The sequence below is a fragment of the Giraffa tippelskirchi genome, chromosome 9, assembly GCF_054371585.1.
Source record: "Giraffa tippelskirchi isolate mGirTip1 chromosome 9, T2T-mGirTip1v1.2.pri, whole genome shotgun sequence".
NCBI lineage: Eukaryota > Metazoa > Chordata > Mammalia > Artiodactyla > Giraffidae > Giraffa > Giraffa tippelskirchi.
In genome coordinates this window covers 78,813,025-78,831,897 of record NC_137283.1, presented here as the reverse complement: position 1 = coordinate 78,831,897, position 18,873 = coordinate 78,813,025, and positions in this window count along the sequence as shown.

Genomic DNA, 18,873 nt, shown 5'->3' with positions numbered 1-18,873 from the left:
ACTAAGCTTTATTGAGTAACTAATAAACACTGGATACTGTAGGACACAGTGAGGAAGATCCACTAAGTCTCAGCTCTCAGGGACTCATACAGGATCTCATTAAGCTCGAGAAAGACAAATATTTCCACAGAACACAGGCAAAATCATGGTGAAGACATGCTGCATTAAAAGGATGGAGATAAAGTAATGTCTGGTTTAGAGAGGAAAAGAGAATAGTGACTTAATATCAGCAAGATGGTAGAATTGAAGGATCCAGCCCTCATTCCCCATCCCACTCCCTGTTAAAAACACCAATTTTAATAACCGCTTATGAACAAGAATTACCTTCAAGGAAGCCTGGAGATCCCCGCACTTGAAGAGCAAACCATTTGAAAATGGACACTCTGAAAGGGTAAGAAGTTTCACTTTACCTGTGTAATAGTTTAACTTTACCTGTAAGACCTCATCCCCCAAAAGCCAAGAAAGATACTCTTGGTAGGCACTCTTTCACGCTGAGAAACTGAAGAGTGAAGTGACCACCCACATTCCCCAGTGCTATGGATTTTGCCCCAGTGACCCAATTCTGTGTCACCCCACCTAGAGTAGTAAGGGGATCAGCATAACTGAAGAGTCTGGGAACAACCAGGAGCAGAGAAAAGGTGCAAAAGCTCACAGCAAATAGTTTGTGGATCTCAACAAACAGTCATAGATCCTTCAACTTACTCATGGGCTCCCTCAAGAACAGGACACAGAAGGGGCCTCCCATCTGAGGATGCCTGCATCCAGCTATCAGTACCCCCAGCACCTTGCACTACCTGCAGTGGGAGGCAGGTGCCCACAGAAAGGCAGTCTGTGCAGAGGCTTGCATGAGCTCCTCCAGAGAGCCACAGATAGTACCAGCTGGGCTTTGCTTCCCTGGGAGAAGATGTACAATCGGGGCCCTTCAGGGCATTGACCTAGAGGAAATAAACCAGAGGATCTCAGTGTCAGTCCTGACTTTGTGGGACAGAGAGAAGACACAGGATCCTAGAACTTCCTTTCCAAGATGAAGCAAGAGAACTAGAGCTGCCACAGCTGAAGCAAACGTCTGAGAGACCAAAAACTGGATTTACAATTATGAGTTACCAAATACTAGGAACTTATGGAGCTTGTGTACTCAGTCGCTCAGTCGTGTCCAACTCTTTGCAACCCCATGGACTCTAGCGCACCAGGCTCCTCTATCCGTGGGATTTCCCAGGCAAGCATACTGGAGTGGGTTGCAATTTCCTTCTCCAGGTGGAGCTTACACTCTGCTAAATATGTTCATTACACCAGTAAGTCTTATCAATAATCTTGTCAAAGTGGCATAATCTGTTCTGTTTAATAGATGAACAAAATGAGACTCATAAAAGTGACATTACTAAGCAAGTACACACACCTCAAAAGGAACAACAAGGAAATTTGAAGGCAAAACATTTTAGATTTAAACTCAAAACCTTTACTTTCAACTTCAGTGGTATATATTCTCAAATAATAGTAAATCGATGTTTGATGGAAGTAGCAAAGAAGAAGAAACAATTCTGATTAGGACTGGATATTGGAGTCTCCTATGATGGAATAGTTTGGAATCTGTGATTCAAACAATACAGAGTCATTGGAATTTAAAGCAGGGAGCAGATGTAATCAAACACATTAATTAAATAAAATTATATTACCTCACATCATCATATATTGTTATATATATCATACTGGAAGGTATTAGCAGCATAAACCACAACACTGAGAGAAGGAAAGGACAGAGGAGAGTCTTGAGAGTGGCATCAGAGACAGAAGTCCTGCCTAGGCCGAGTGGGAGTATGTTGTTTGCTGTCCTGGAGAGGACTATGCTTTCTGTCATGTGAGTAGCTGATTTTCACAGGACTCCCCTGAGTGATGAAAAATGAAGCTAGTTATTTTGATCTATGGTGTAAGTAAATTACTATTTTTGAATTCCAAACTGGTAGAATTTAGGTCAGAAAAAACAAGAATATGAAAGAAAATTATTACTTCTAGAATTTACTTGCATCTTTTTTATATATAAGTTTATTCCCTGATATTTTCCATGACATTTTAAAGTTCTCAAATTCAATGTTTGAGGAATTGGAAATATTATATTATATACACAAATTTGCTTCCAGACTCAGTTTCTTGGTTGCAATCCTCATTCAACCACTTGCTAGCTGTATTGGTTTGAGAAAGTTACAGGATATTTCTAACTTCAGTGAAACTGAAGGTGGTTGTTGTGAAGGTTAAATTAAATAGTGTGGAGCAAGCAATAAACATATAGCTCGCACAGAGTTGCAGCCAAAAAATGCTGGAGGTAGTCTTTTCAATATGCTATGTACACTCAATCTGCTTTTCTTGAGATTTAATTCATATTGACTTTCATTTTGTCAACAAAAAAGTTAATAAATTAATTTGTTCAACAAATATTTATTGAGTTACCATATACGTGGCAGTCACTAGGAATCGAAAATTAGTTTTCAAAAGAGACAAAAATCTTGTCCTCAAGGTATCATATTTATTTATCATGTGTTTTAAAAGTTACTCACTGGGAAGCACTTCTATAAGGGCATGTGAGGACCTTCAAAAGTCTGCTCCTCTTTAAAAGCATTGAGAAATTAGCAAAAACCTTCTGAATCAACTTCCAGTACTCTGGGGATTAGCCAAAGGTTTGCAATAATCCAAGAAACATTTATTAAAGAAAAAGAACTGCAAAAGAAATAGCAAATGTTACAACATTTTCAATTGTCCTATTCTCATTATTCCATTACCAGCATTAAGGTAGTCTCAAAAATAAACAACAGCAAAAATAAACTAGCCTCACAATCACAGTAGCTGTGAAAACCAACAGCCAAGCATCCTTATAGAAGGCAGAACAGGTTAGGAGCTCCACCAAAGTCCCAGTCCCAAGGGATTGTCAGCACTTGTGCTGTAGGGCAATTCACTGAAAGTTCCAGTTATTGGGTTCATCTTAATTGATCTGACTAAGGTTTTGTTCACTGTGAGTAAACAGTCTTTTGCTTGGGTACATCTTATTAATAAAATAATCAGCAATTATCTCACATCACAGATGACTGAGGAGGAGAACTCAAAAATAAAGCCAAAGAAAGAGGTGTGTATATGAGGCTCTGAAATCTGAGATATGTTCCTGGGAATCTGAAAGTCTTTGGGCATGTACAAGGCTATATATGTCAGGAATAACTTGACAAGGCCTGGATCTCTCATCCCTGGCTGTTACTGAGGCTCTGCTCAAGCAGGATGTGAACACAAAGGCCAAGATGGAAATTACATGATAGAGTCTTAAAGTCAGACTCCAAACACATACCCAGCCCTTCCAAATAAAAACTAGAAGACAGTAGATTGAGACAAGGAAACACCTGTCAAGTTATGACCTAGCAATTTAACCAACTGAACTGAGGCCTCAGTGGCCACAGATGACACAGAATATAGACTTTACAGACTGTAGGAAAGCTGCTAAATAAACAAGAAGCAGGAGCAACAAAAACAACAAACAGCAGCAAGAGCAAATAAACTGGAGGATAAACTGGAGAATGTGACTTCAAAAATTACTAAATTACACTATTTAGCATGTCTAGATTTAACAAGAAAGAAAAAAAAATTGTCATACAAAATATAAGAAAGCATGGCCTAAAACACAATAATTAAATTAATAAAACTGTTCTTGAGTTGCCCAGATGTTGTATTTACTAGCAAAAGACATTAAAATCAAAATTGGTTTATTAATGTATAAATAAGACTAACAAAACTTTATCTTATTAAAACTTTTTTTTTTTAATAAAGGAAGACTCAAATCACTGGTTGTAATAAAAGAGGGTATGTAACTTCCAACAGTAGAGAATATAAAAATGATTATGAGAAACCACTATGAACACTTGCATGCAATAAATTAGAAAACATAGCTAAAATGGACAAATTCCAATGAATGAGAAAAAAAAAATACTGATATTGATGCAAGAAGAAACATAAAATCTGAATTTATCTCAAGCTATTGAATTAATAACCAAAAACTTCCCCAAAAGTAAACCTAATTCTAGATTACTGGCAAATTCTACAAAACATTTAAAAGAAAATACAACACCAATTTTTCATAAATTTCCAAAAAAGAAGAGGGGGAAAAAGAAAGTTCCTAACATATTCTATGAAGTTAGGATTACCATAGTACAAAAATCAGACAAATACAACCCTATGAAGTCTACAGAACAATACACCTATGAATATAGATGCAAAAATCTTAATATCAGAATGCTGCATCAAGCAAACTGTAAAAAGGATTGAATACCACAATGATGTGTATATATCTTGCAAGGTAGGTTCAGAATTAAAATAAAAAAATAAAATAAAATAAAATCACCATTTCTATGGAATTAAGAACAAAACCACATGATCATCTCAACATGTAGAAAGTGTACTTGACAAAAATCAACTGTCAGCACTCCATATCCAATTTCTGCATCCACAGATTTCATGAACCATAGATCAAAATTATTTGAAAAAAATAATTCCACAGGATGCCAAAGAGCAGAACTTTAATTTGTTGCATGCCAGTAAATATTTGCATAGCATTTACACAACCATTTATATAGGCAGTATTATTATACTAGGCATTATAACTAATCTAGGGATGAGTTAAAGCACACAAGAGGATGTATGTAGACTGGATGTAAAAACTTTGTCATTTTGTATCAGAGATTTGAGCACCCATAGATTTTGGTATCTTGGAACCAATCTTTCATGGATATCAAGAGATGTCTGTACCTTTCAAGATTAAAAACTAAATAAAACAAAGACTCAAAAACACTATGGACCTAATGGAACTTCTTCAACCTGATAAAAAACTTCTATGAAAAATGCACAATTAACAGCATACTTAATAGTGAAACATTGATCATTGGGCCACTAAAAACAGGAAGAATACTCTATACCTGTTCTCATCACTTTAATTCCACCTTATTCACAAGGCTCTAGTCAGAGGAACTACTAAAGAAAAAAGAAAAGGCATTCTGACTGGAAAAAATAAAATACATGTAACCCTCTTTCTTTCAAAATGATGTGATCCTCTTTCGTAGAAATTTCCAAGAGATCTACAAAAAGATTGTGAACTTGTCAAAGAGTTCAACAAGGTTATATTGTTTAACACCAATAAACAAAAATCAAGTGTATTTCTCTTCATTAGCAAAGAGCAATCCAAAGTTGAATTAAGAAAATGCTGCTGCTGCTGCTGCTGCTGCTAAGTCGCTTCAGTCGTGTCCGACTCTGTGCGACCCCATAGATGGCAACCCACAGGCTCCGCCATCCCTGGGATTCTCCAGGCAAGAATACTGGAGTGGGTTGCCATTTCCTTCTCCAGTGCATGAAAGGGAAAAGTGAAAGTGAAGTTGCTCAGTCGTGTCCGACTCAGCTACCCCATGAACTGTAGCCTACCAGGATCCTCCGTCCATGGGATTTTCCAGGCAAGAGTACTGGAGTGGGGTGCCATCGCCTTCTCCGAATTAAGAAAATAATTACACTTAAAATAATATCAACAAGAACACAATGTTGAGGAAAAAAAGTAACAGACAATGTTTGAAACCTATGCATTGAGAACTACAAAACATCATGGAAGCAAATTAAAGATCGAAATAAATATATTCCTTGTTCACTGACTGGAAGGCTTAACATTCTCAAGATAGCATTATTCCCGAAGGTGATATAATATTCAAAGAAATCCCCTTGAAATGCCTAATGGCTTTTTTGCAGAAATTGCCAGGCTGATCACAAAATTCATTTGAAAATGCAAGGGACTCAGAATGTTCAAAACAATATTGCAGAAGAAAAATTAAGTTGGAAGACTCACATTTCTTCAAAACTAATTTTAAAGGTACACTAATTATGACAGTGTGGTGCTGGTATAATGATGTATAGGACAATGGAATAGGTTTGAGAGTTCAGAAATAACTATTGATATTTGACAAGGATGCCAAGACAAATAATTTTTTAAAACAGTGTGAGACAACTAGATATCAGCCACAAAGGATAAATTTAGAACCATATATTAAATCATACAATACAAAAATTAAAAGTTTTATATATGGAAATTTAAGAGGTGAAACTGTAGAGTTCTTAGTAGAAAACACATAAGTAAACCTTTGAATCTTGAATTAAATAATAACTTCTTATATAAGACATCAAAAGCCCATGTGACATAGGTAAAATGAATGGAAATGCATCATGATTTTTAAAAATACTTTATTTCAAAGGACTGACATTAAAAAAAAATGAAGTGGGGACTTCCTTGGTGGTCCAGCGACTTGAGCTCTGTGCTCCCAATGCAGGGGGCTTGGATTTGATCCCTGGTCAGGGAACTAGATCTTACATGCTATAACTAAGTTTACATGCATATTGATGCAGACAAATTTATAAATAATAAATATGATATAATAAATATAAAAAGGTGAAATTATAGCTTATATAATGGGAAAATATTTTCAAATTATATATCTGATGATACTGATATTCAGAACATATACTCTTAAAATTAAGATAAAAGATAAAAAACTGAAAACTAGGCAAAATATTTAACAGATATATCTCCCAGAAATGTACAGAAATGGTGAATAGACAAATGATAATAGACTCAACATCAATAATCAGTAGGGAATTGCCTATCAAAAGCACAATGAAGTGCTTTTCTTTCAACCCCAGTAAAATAGCTAAACTTAAAGAGAGACAAAAAATAAGAGCTGATGAGGATGTGGAGAAATCTGAACTCTTATACATAACCAGTAAGATTGTATGTGAGGCAGCCACTTTGGGAAACAATATGACAGTTCCTCAAAATGTTAGACATGATTTATCATATGACCCAGCATTTCCACTCCTAGGTACATAGCAAAAAGAACGGAAAATATATGGGCATGCAAAAAATCTGTGCTTAATTGGCCAAAGCGATATTATTGATAATAGCATACATACCACACAAGTATCTAACAAAAAAAATTGATGAATAAGCAAGCAAAACATGGCATATCTGTACAATGAAATTTTATTCAGAAATGAAATAGAATGTAGCACTAAAAATGCCACAACATGAAAAGTTTATGGGGTTCCCTCTTCGCTCAGTGGTAAAGAAACCACATGTCAATGCAGGAGATGTGGATTTGACCCCTGGGTCAGAAAATCCCCTGTAGAAGGAAATGGCAACCTACTCCAGTATTCTTGCCTAGGAGATTCCATGGACAGAGGAGCCTAGTGGGCTACAGTCTATGGGGTCACAAAAGGGTCAGACATGATTTAACGACAAGAGGAAAATCTTGAATATATTATGTAAACTGAGTGAATTCAGTTACCAAAGGTCATATATTTTATAAATCCATTTAAATTAATTCTCCAGAATGGACAAATCTACAGACCCAGAAATTCAATTAATGATTTCCAAGTGTTCAGGGGAGGTAGGTAGAAATGAAGAGCTATCGTTAATGCACATTAGTTTTCTTTGGGGGAAAATAAAATATGCCAAAATTAAATAGTGGTCATGGGTGCACGATTTTGTAAACATATCAGAAAACACAGAATTGTACATTTGAAAGGGAAAATTTTATGAGATGTTAATTATATCTCAATAACCCTGTTAATTAGAAAATTCACTGTAAAGAAAAGACAGCACAGGGATCATTTGGCTATACAGCTCCAGGATGTGGATAAGCAAAAGAACAGCTGCTACTTATTGCAATACATTATTTCATAGTGTCCAGTTTAACATTATGATGTTCGATTTTTATAATAGAAGTAAATCCTATATGGGAATTTCTGTCCACATCAATATTAACTGTTCCATTGCCCTCTTATAACCCCTTGGTTCATAGATGTGTGCATTAACAAATTAGTCCACAAATGAAGAAATGCTTAAATTCTTCATTCTTGAATCTGAACATCAAAGGTCACTGTGATTACAAAATAAACAGCAGTAACCACACTGCATATTTATTCTTCCAGTTTATGATTTCTTCTAATCCTCTTGCATGGGATCTTTTGAAGGAGGTTGCCATTATCTTCATTACCTTCACCATAGTTTGGCCCAAGGTAAAGAGCAGTGACAATATACAGCCTTGACGTACTCCTTTTCCTATTTGGAACCAGTCTGTTGTTCCATGTCCAGTTCTAACTGTTGCTTCCTGACCTGCATACAGGTTTCTCAATAGACAGGTCAGATGGCCTGGTATTCCCATCTCTTTCAGAATTTTCCACAGTTTATTGTGATCCACACAGTCAAAGGCTTTGGCATAGTCAATAAAGCAGAAATAGATGTTTTTCTGAAACACTGGGCTGGAAGAAACACAAGCTGGAATCAAGATTGCCGGGAGAAATATCAATAACCTCAGATATGCGGATGGCACCACCCTTACGGCAGAAAGTGAAGAAGAACTAAAGAGCCTCTTGATGAAGGTGAAGGAGGAGAGTGAAAAAGTTGGCTTAAAGCTCAACATTCAGAAAACTAAGATCATGGCATCTGGTCCCATCACTTCATGGGAAATAGATGGGGAAACAGTGGAAACAGTGTCAGACTTTATTTTTTGGGGCTCCAGAATCACTGCTGATGGTGATTGCAGCCATGAAATTAAAAGATGCTTGCTCCTTGGAAGGAAGGTTATGACCAACCTAGATAGCAAATTTAAAAGCAGAGACATTACTTTGCCAACAAAAGTCCATCTAGTCAAGGCTATCGTTTTTCCAGTGGTCATGTATGGATGTGAGAGTTGGACGGTGAAGAAAGCTGAGCACCGAAGAATTTATGTTTTTGAACTGTGGTGTTGGAGAAGACTCTTGAGAGTCCCTTGGACTTCAAGGAGATCCAATCAATCCATCCTAAAAGAGATCAATCCTGGATGTTCATTGGAAGGTCTGATGTTGAAGCTGAAACTCCAATACTTTGGCCACCGCATGTGAAGGATTAACTCATTGGAAAAGACCCCAATGCTGGATAGGATTGGGGGCGGGAGGAGAAGGGGATGACAGAAGATGAGATGGTTGGATGGCATCACCGACTCGATGGACATGGGTTTGGGTAAACTCCGGGAGTTGGTGATGGACAGAGAGGCCTGGCGTGCTGCAATTCATGGGGTCGCAAAGAGTCGGACACGACTGAGCGACTGAACTGAACTGAAATAGCAGTGAGGGAACACAGCTACACTCAACCACAGAAAATTGAACTAAAGATTTACCGAGCATGACCCCACCCATAAGTACAAGACCAAGTTTCCCCCTCAGTCAGTCTCTCCCATGAGGAAGCTTCCATAAGCCTCTTATCCTTCTCCATCAGAGGGCAGACAGACTGAAAACCACAATCACAGAAAACTGATCAATATAATCACAAGGACCACAGCCTTGTCTAAGTCAATGAAACTATGAGTCAGGCTGTGTAGGACCACCAAAGACGGACAGGCCATGGTGGAGAGTTCTGACAAAATGTGGTCCACTGGTTAAGGGAATAGAAAACTACTACAGTATTCTTGCCTTGAGAACCCCATGAACAGTATGAGAAGGCAAAAATATAGGTCACTGAAAGATGAACTCCCCAGGTCGGTAGGTGCCCAGTATGCTACTGGAGATGCGTGGAGAAATAACTCCAGAAAGAATGAAGATACGGAGCCAAAGCAAAAACAACACCCAGCTGTGAATGTGACTGGTGATAGTAGCAAGGTCCGATGCTGTAAAGAGCAATATTGTATATGAACCTGGAATGTTAGGTCCATGAATCAAGGCAAATTGGAAGTGGTCAAACAGGAGATGGCAAGACTGAACGTCGCCGTGTTAGGAATCAGCAAACTAAAATGGACTGGAATGGGTGAATTTAACTCAGATGACCATTATATCTACTACTGTGGGCAATAATCCCTTAGAAAAAAATGGAGTAGCCAACATAGTAAAAAATAAATAACAAAAACAAACAAACAAACAAAAAACAGAGTCCGAAATGCATTACTTGGATGCAATCTCAAAAATGACAGAATGATCTCTGTTCGCTTCCAAGGTAAATCATTCAGTATCACAGTAATCCAAGTCTATACCCTGACCAGTAATGCTGAAGAAGCTCAAGTTGAATGGTTGTATGAAGACCTATAAGACCTTCCAGAACTAACACCCAAGAAAGATTTCCTTTTCATTATAGGGGACTGGATTGCAAAAGTAGGAAGTCAAGAAACACCTGGAGTAACAGGTAAATTTAGTCTTGGAGTACAGAATGAAGCAGGGCAAAGGCTAATAGAGTTTTGCCAAGAGAACACACTGGTCATAACAAATACTCTTTTCCAACAACACAAGAGAAGACACTACACATAGACATCACCAGATGGTCAACACTGAGATCAGATTGATTATATTCTTTTTAGCCAAAGATAGAGAAGTTCTATACAGTGAGCAAAAACAAGACCAGGAGCTGACTGTGGCTCAGATCATGAACTCCTTATTGCCAAATTCAGACTGAAATTGGAAAAGTAGGTAAAACCACTAGACCATTGAGGTATGACCTAAATCAAATCCCTTATGATTATACAGTGAAAGTGACAAATAGATTTAAGGGACCAGATCTGATAGACAGAGTGCTTGATAAACTATAGACAGAGGTTCCTGACATTGCAAAGGAAACAGGGATCAAGACCATTCCCAAGGCGGGGAAAAAAAAAAATGCTAGAAAGCAAAATGGCTGTCTGGGGAGGCCTTACAAATAGCTCTAAAAGAAGAGAAGTGAGCGGCAAAGGATAAAAGGAAAGATATATCCATTTGAATGCAGAGTTCCAAAGAATAGCAAGGAGAGATAAGAAAACCCTCTTCAGTGAATAGTGCAAAGAAATAGAGGAAAATAATAGAATGGAAAAGACAAGAGATCTCTTCAGGAAAATTAGAAATACCAAGGGAATATTTCATGCAAAGATGGGCTCAATAAAGGACAGAAATGATATGGACCTAAGAGAAGCAGAAGATATTAAGAAGAGGTGGCCAGAATATACAGAATTTCCAAAAAAGATCTTCATGGCCCAGATAATCACGATGGTGTGATCACTCACCTAGAGCCAGACATCCTGGAATCTGAAATCATGTGGGCCTAGGAAGCATCACTACAAAAAAAGCTAGTGGAGGTGATGGAATTCCAGTTGAGCTATTTCAAAACGTAAAAATGATACTGTGAAAGTGCTGCACTTAATATGCCAGCAAGATTGGAAAACTCAGAAGTGGCCATGGGACTGGAAAATGTCAGTTTTCATTCCAATCCCCAAAAAAGGCAATGCCAAAGAATACTAAAACTACTGCACAATTTCACTCATTTCATAAGCTATTAAACTAATGCTCAAAATTCTGCAAGCCAGGCTTCAACAATACATGAACCATGAATTCCCACATGTTCAAGCTGTATTTAGAAAAGGAGGAGGAACCAGAGATCAAATTGCGAACATCATTTGGATCATCAATAAACGAAGACAGTTTCAGAAAAATATCTACTTCTGCTTTATTGACTATACCAAACCCTCTGACTGTGTCCATCACAATAAACTGGAAAATTCTGAAAGAGATGAGAATACCAGACCACCTGACCTGCATCTTGAGAAATCTGTATGCAGGTCAGGAAACAACAGTTAGAACTGGGCATAGAACAACAGACTGTTTCCAAATAGAAAAAGGAGTACAGCAAGGCTGTATATTGTCACCCTGCTTATTTAACTTTTATGCAGAGTACATCATGAGAAACGCTGGGCTGGGGGAAGCATAAGCTGGCATCAAGATTGCCAGGAGGAATATCAATAACCTCATATATGTAGATGACATCACCCTATGGCAGAAAGTGAAGAAGAACTAAAGAGCCTCTTGATGAAAGTGAAAGAGGAGAGTGAAAAAGTTGGCTTAAAACTCAACATTCAGAAAACTAATATGGCACCCAGTCCCTTCACTTCATGGCAAATAGATAGAGAAACAGTGGAAACTATGGCAGACCTTATTTTGGGGGGCTCCAAGATCACTGCAGATGGTGACTGCAGTCATGAAATTAAAAGACACTCATTCCTTGAAGGAAAAGTTATGACCAGATAGCATATTAAACCTAGATAGCATATTAAAAAGCAGAGATATTATTTTGTTGGCAAAGGTCCATCTAGTCAAAGCTATGGTTTTTCCAGTAGTGATATATGCATGTGAGAGTTGGACTATAAAGAAAGCTGAGAGTCAAAGAATTAATACTTTTGAACTGTCGTGTTGGAGAAGACTCTTGAGATTCCCTTGGGCCACAGGGAGATCCAACCAGTCCATCCTAAAGGAAATCAGTCCTGAATATTCATTGGAAGGACTGATGTTGAAGCTGAAACTCCAATACTTTGGCCACCTGATGTGAAGAGCTGACTCTTTTGAAAAGACCTTAACGCTGGTAAGGATTGAAGGCAGGAGGAGAAGGGGATGACAGAGCATGAGATGACTGGATGGTATCACCGACTCAATGGACATGAGTTTGAGTAAACTCTAGGAGTTGGTGATGGACAGGGAGGCCTGGCATGCTTGCAGTCCCTGGAGTTGCAAAGAGTCGGACACAAATGAGCGTCTTAAATGAACTGAATGGAATCCCCTTACGGGGATTTGCACTCCAAAAAGGCAAGAGGAGAACAACTCACTGAGATTAAGGATTTCTATTCTATATGCCCCATCAGAATTAGATAATGACCCAACAACTTCCATCATGTAGGGAACATATGAACTCAACAACTTGGAAGTGTGAGAAGAAGGATAGCATTGGGCAGAGTTTTGCACAGCAGAGTGTAGAAAGCGGATGTCTCCCTCTTTGATTTCTTTCTGTCTATGAATTAGAATATCCTTCCCCCAGGACATCTTCAGGAGTATTATAAATTATAGTTGCACCACACTTACTGTTCACTAGGGATGAAAACTAAACATGGTGAAACTGGGAAAACAATCTGTGCACATGTTTTCTTTCTCACTTCTAGCTCTTCTGGCCTGTGGCTGACAGTAGGCAAATTCTGAAGTTGGCTTACTATTGAGGGCCCAAGAGCTATCAGGTAGATATTCTTGCTTACTGTTGTGTCCTCTTCAGATACAAACTCTCACTTATGCAAAGTGTACCAAGATTTGAATTGGAGGGTGCAAGGTATTACTAATGTGGAAGAGCTAATGTAGTGACCAGGTTACCTTATTATAGAACTAGCAGCAAAATCCTGAGCTTTTGAACATTGTAATTCCAAATCATGCATCTATGTCTCAAGTGATATTGTAAATTAGGAGGAGAAGGGTGGGCATTATTGAAATCTAGATGCTAATTCATTACACAAACACATATTCCCTTATCAAAATTTTCCATTATACTATGAATATAGAATTATTATATGCTTAATATCTAACAGTAAGGTTGTCATCTTCAATTTTCCATCACTTATTTTGTTCTTTCTTGGCACTGGTAGGAAGGTTAAGTAAGTTTTACTCTCTAGCTGAAAATAGGGAAGAATGTTACCTCATATCCTGGTAGAACTATATCATGACCATAAAGAAAACCAAACTTAGGATAAAGCTAAAAATGTACATAGAAAGGCAAGGAGATGCTCAGAATCTGGCTCCTTGAAGACTCCCTTCCCTAACCTTGAAGTCTGCTCTTTATCTGAACCTCCTGTCATGTGAGTGATTCCACAACTAGTAAAACCATTCAACTGGGGATTTTGTTAATTAAAGCAAAATATATCTCAATTGATACAAAATAAAGTATTAACTTTGGGGTCCTACGAGGAACAGATTCTAAAATATGGAATTATTTGTGAGAAAAACATAGAAATGTAAGCAATAAGGGCTTCATAATTCCTTCTGAGAACTTGGTCATGAAGTTGGTTAGGCTACTGCATGCTCTACATTGTTTCCAGGCCAACAGTCAATGAAGGCCATAGTATTTATGTAAATGATAGCAAAAACTATAGAATATTGGCATATGCTCATAATTTCTTGTGTCCTCTGGCAGTTTGTAAAGGGAGAGGCTAGTTTTGTCTGAAGGTAGTTATCTAAACAATGAAACTAGGTAAGGACAGTTTGGGCAGAGTACTTTTCTGCTTGTGACTTCAAAACAAGCTGACTGAAGAGTTGGGAGAGTAGGAAAAGCTTGAAATCTTGATGGCTTTTAAAGCAATTGAATCAACAAACACATCCTGACCTTAGCCCTAGTTCTAAAGTTTCCAATTGGAGATAATGAGATCATTACTTAAGTAAACATCTTAACTAGTACAACAAAAGATCATATCTGTTTGAACAGCCAAGGTTTAACATTGAGGTTAGATTTCAAAATAATTGAGACTTAGTCTTTACCATATTTCTCTTTTATTTCCAGGAAATAACACAATACCTGGAACATGTTAACATTCAGTAAATAGTTGTTTAAAGGATGAATGTGGCAAGCATTTAGCAGAGTATGAGTCTCATATAAAATGTTGAGGTTGGGTATCATTGGGCCATGTTAGTGATGATGGGGGTACACAGCAGCCTCAACAAGCCCTTCTGAGATGCTGTCTGCCCTTTGATGACTGGCTCAGAAGTTAGAGATGGGCTTTATGGCATTTAGAACTAATTATCAGATGTAGTCACAGGACAATATTTGGCTTAGTTTTTATATTACTGAAAGTTCTAGGAGTATTTACTTAAGAGTTTACCTTTCTTTAATCCTATCAAATAGAACTATTTCAAAAATATAACTTATATATAGTATACTTTATACACATGTTCACACATATAAACATGTAGGCAGAAACAGAATTTATAGCTTCCATTAAAAATTGTTGTAAGGCCTCAGGTACCATAATAAAAGCTAAAAGGAAATAACTGGATCCAAGTTGTTTTTCTGGCAATGTACTAAGCTCAGGTTATCTGTTTAGATAGCCAAAGTGAAAGTGAAAGTGAAGACACTCAGTTGTGTCCAACTCTTCAGGACCCCATGGACTGCAGCCTACCAGTCTCCTCCATCCATGGGATTTTCCAAGCAAGAGTCCTGGAGTAGGGTGAAATCACCTTCTGCATTAGATAGCCAAAATTTTTGTTAAATATATATATATATATATATATATGTATGTATGTATATTTTTTTATTTGCATTCTGTAAGGGTCCTTTTAGAACTGTTTTTAGGTTTATTTTGTTTTTAAGAAATTTTGGCATGCAAATCAAAGAATGAATTTCATTGTATCTAAGTGGTTTGGGTTCCTCTCTTTTTAAGGGTACCTCTTAAGGTGAGCTATCTTATTTAAGTTAAATGTTCCCCAGTGTGGCCATTATAATTCTAAATTATCAAAAATTCCACCCTTTTCCAGGAAGATGCAAAACTCTGGTCCATACAGGGCATACATATAGGAAGTAAGGTTTTTTTTGGTAGGGGTGGAGAAAGAGTTTTAGACCAGGGAGAACCCATCCTTGCCTTTAGATTTCCTAATAGATCTTAACTATGAGAGATCATTTTTTCAAAAGCTATTGCAAAGCACAGAGAATCACACATCTCTTCCCTGTCAACTTTGAACAGAATAGGGCAACTTTAGTAAACAAAATTTAGGTATGCACATGAAAGTCGTACAGCTCAAAATGCAGAGAGAGACGTGCCGTCAAATTTCAGGGTCAGCAGGAAAGCAGTGAACTCAGTGTGTTCTGTGGGTTACAGGCATCTGGTTTCCTAGCAGCCTCTGAGACCTCGGCAATTTTCTTTGGGTCCCATTTCTGACACCAGAGGCTGTCAAGATAAAGAAATAGTAAAACTAGAATCACCAAATTAATATATAACATTTTGTAAGAAATTATTTTACATATAAGAACAGTTGCAAGCTGGAAGCTTTCAAAATCAAAGACTGGTATGAAAATCTTCAGGAGATGAAGTTCTAGGACAGCTTATAAAGTGAAAATAAGATGGTTATTTACCCTTTGCAATGATTGGTTATGACAGTGGAGATTTTCAGATGTTTGGAGATTGTTTTAAAGTGATTGTATATTCTATTTTTAGAAAGATGACTAAATTTTCTTTTGTAATTATAACAGGCATTTATAATAAAGAGACAAAGTTAAGTTTTGCTTATGTTCATGGTATAAACCAGATTTAGTTTTGCTAACATGGTTTAAATGTCTTTGTTCAAAGAATTCTCAAGTCCAATTTCCATCTTGTATTTAATTTTAATAATAAGGATTCTCTATCAGAGGGACAACTTTTTTTTTTTTTCTTAAGAATTTTAGGTGTTCAACTTCTCCCACTGCACAGCAATAGTGTAATTCCCAAACTCAGCTTTGCTTCATGGTAAGTCCAGGAAATTAAAAAAAAAAAAAAGGAGAAAAATTAAGAAAACAGCCCTCATCCCTCAAAAACATACACGAAAATAAGGGTTCTCTTCACACATTTGGGCTGGTAGAATTTTTGTTTTTAAAGTTTCTCTGATTACAAAGATGAGATCCTTTCCAAGGTTTTGCTAAAACCATCTGATGCACATTTCTTGGTTTAGTCTGCCCTAGTACTTAAAGAGGGAGATACTGAGGGAGACAACTCAGAAACTTGTTGCCACCTCTTGTTTTGTTCCGTTTCAAATATTAGCTTCCATTACCAGTCTGCTTGCTAATATTTACTTTGCAGAGTCCTTACCTAATGCAACCTCTCATACATGTAGAAGTAATTTGGTTCTTCATTAGCCATTATGTCTATTAGTTACCTGGGCCACAACAGGCAATACAGAAGAATGTGTACTTCAGGGCCTTATTCCATGATCTATTTATATCTTTCAAAGCTCAGCTTTCACAAGGGAGATTCCTGATGAGGGTCCTTCTTTCACTCAACAGTGGTTGGTGAGACCTGCCCATGATTCTATCACTAGTGTTGATGAGAGAATCAGAACACAGCTATGATCTTCTCCCTGGCTTGAGCCTTGTGTCTTGAATTTGGTGATGAGGGAGGGTTTCATTCTGAATTGACTGAGGAAAGGAGTTAGAGTGGGACTGTGTTTCCTTAATCAAAATTTGGAAAGATGAATAAGTTACATATCATAAACTATTCTAAGCCTTCTATTCAAAAAAAGTATCTTCTGTGCTTTGCTATCATAGAAGAAAATTTGTTTCAGCCATTATAAAGTAACTCCTTTTGTTTTGTTTTACTTTGTATGTATCAGTAATAAGCTAAAAATGGTCTTGGTATGTTAAGGAAGGTGTGGTAATCTCTCATTCTGCTTTAGAGCATTGAAAAAAATGTGAAAATATGTCTCAAAGTCTGATATATATGAAGGAGTTTCAAAATTGTCCCTTCACTGTAGCTGAAACAACTGTGATTTAATAAAATGCAATACATTAAACATGATATTTTTAGTTTAACTAGGTTCTACTTGCTTATTTTTTGCTTTTATTTCCATTACTCTAATAGGTGGATCATAGAGGATCTTGCTGTGATTTATTCCATGGAGTATTCTGTCTCCTATGTTTTCCTCTAAGAGTTTTATAGTTTCTGGTCTTACGTTTAGGTCTTTAATCCACTTAAGTTTATCTTTGTGTATGGTGATAGGAAGTGTACTAATTTCATTCTTTTACATGTAGCTGTCCAGCTTTCCTGGCACCAATTATTGAAGTGACTTTCTTTGCCCCATTGTATATTATTGCCTCCTTTGTCAAAGATAAGGTGCTTTTAGGTGTATGGGTTTATCTCTGGACTTTCTATCTTGTTCCATTGGTCTATATTTCTGTTTTTGTGCCAGGACCATACTGTCTTGATGACTGTAGGTTTGTAGTATAGTCTGAAGTCAGGAAAGTTGGTTCCCCCAGCTCCATTCTTCTTTCTCAATATTTCTTTGGCAATTTGGAGTCTTTTTGTTTGTTTGTTTTAATTTGGAGTCTTTTGTGTTTCCAATACAAATTGGGAAATTTTTTTTTTCTAATTCTGTGAAAAATGTTTTGGTAATCTGATAGGGATTCCATTGAATCTGTAGATTGCATTTGGTAGTATAGTCATTTTCACAAAATTGATTCTTCCAGCCCAGGAACATGAAATGTTTCTCCAACTTAAACATTTTTGCACAGCAAAGGAAACTATAAACAAGATGAAAAGACAACCCTCATAATGGGAGAAAATAATAGCAAATGAAACAACTGATAAAGAATTAATTACCAAAATATACAAGCAGCTCAATACCAAAATAAATAAATAAATAAACAACCCAATCAAAAAGTGGGCAAAATATATAAAGACATTTCTCAAAAAAAAAAAGTCATACAGATGACTAATAAACACTTGAAAAGATGCTCAACATAGCTCATTATTAGAGAAATGTAAAACTATCAAAACTATCATGAGATATCACTTTACACCTGTCAGAATGGACATCATCAAAAAATTGACAAACAATAAATGCTAGAAAAGATGTGGAGAAAAGGGAACCCTCCTGCACTCTTGGTGGGAATGTAAACTGATACAGCCACTATGGAAGACAATATAAAGATTCCTTAAAAAACTAATAAGTCTACCTTATGACCCACCAATCCCACTACTTGGCATATACTCTGTGGAAAATCTTAACTGAAAAACACACATGTACCCCAATGTTCATTGCAGCACTGTTTACAATAGTTAGGACATGGAAGCAATCTAGATGTCCATTGACAAATGAAAGGATAAAGAAACAGTGGTGCATATATTACTCGGCCACAAAAAGGAATGCATCTGAGTCAGTGCTAATGAGTTAAATGAACCCAGAGTCTATTATACAAAGTGAAGGAAGTCAGAAAGAGAGAAAAAAAATACTGTATTAACACATATATGTGGAGTCTAGAAAAGATGGTGCTGATGAACCTATTTGCAGGATGGCAATGGAGATGCAGAAACAAAGAACAGATTTATGGGC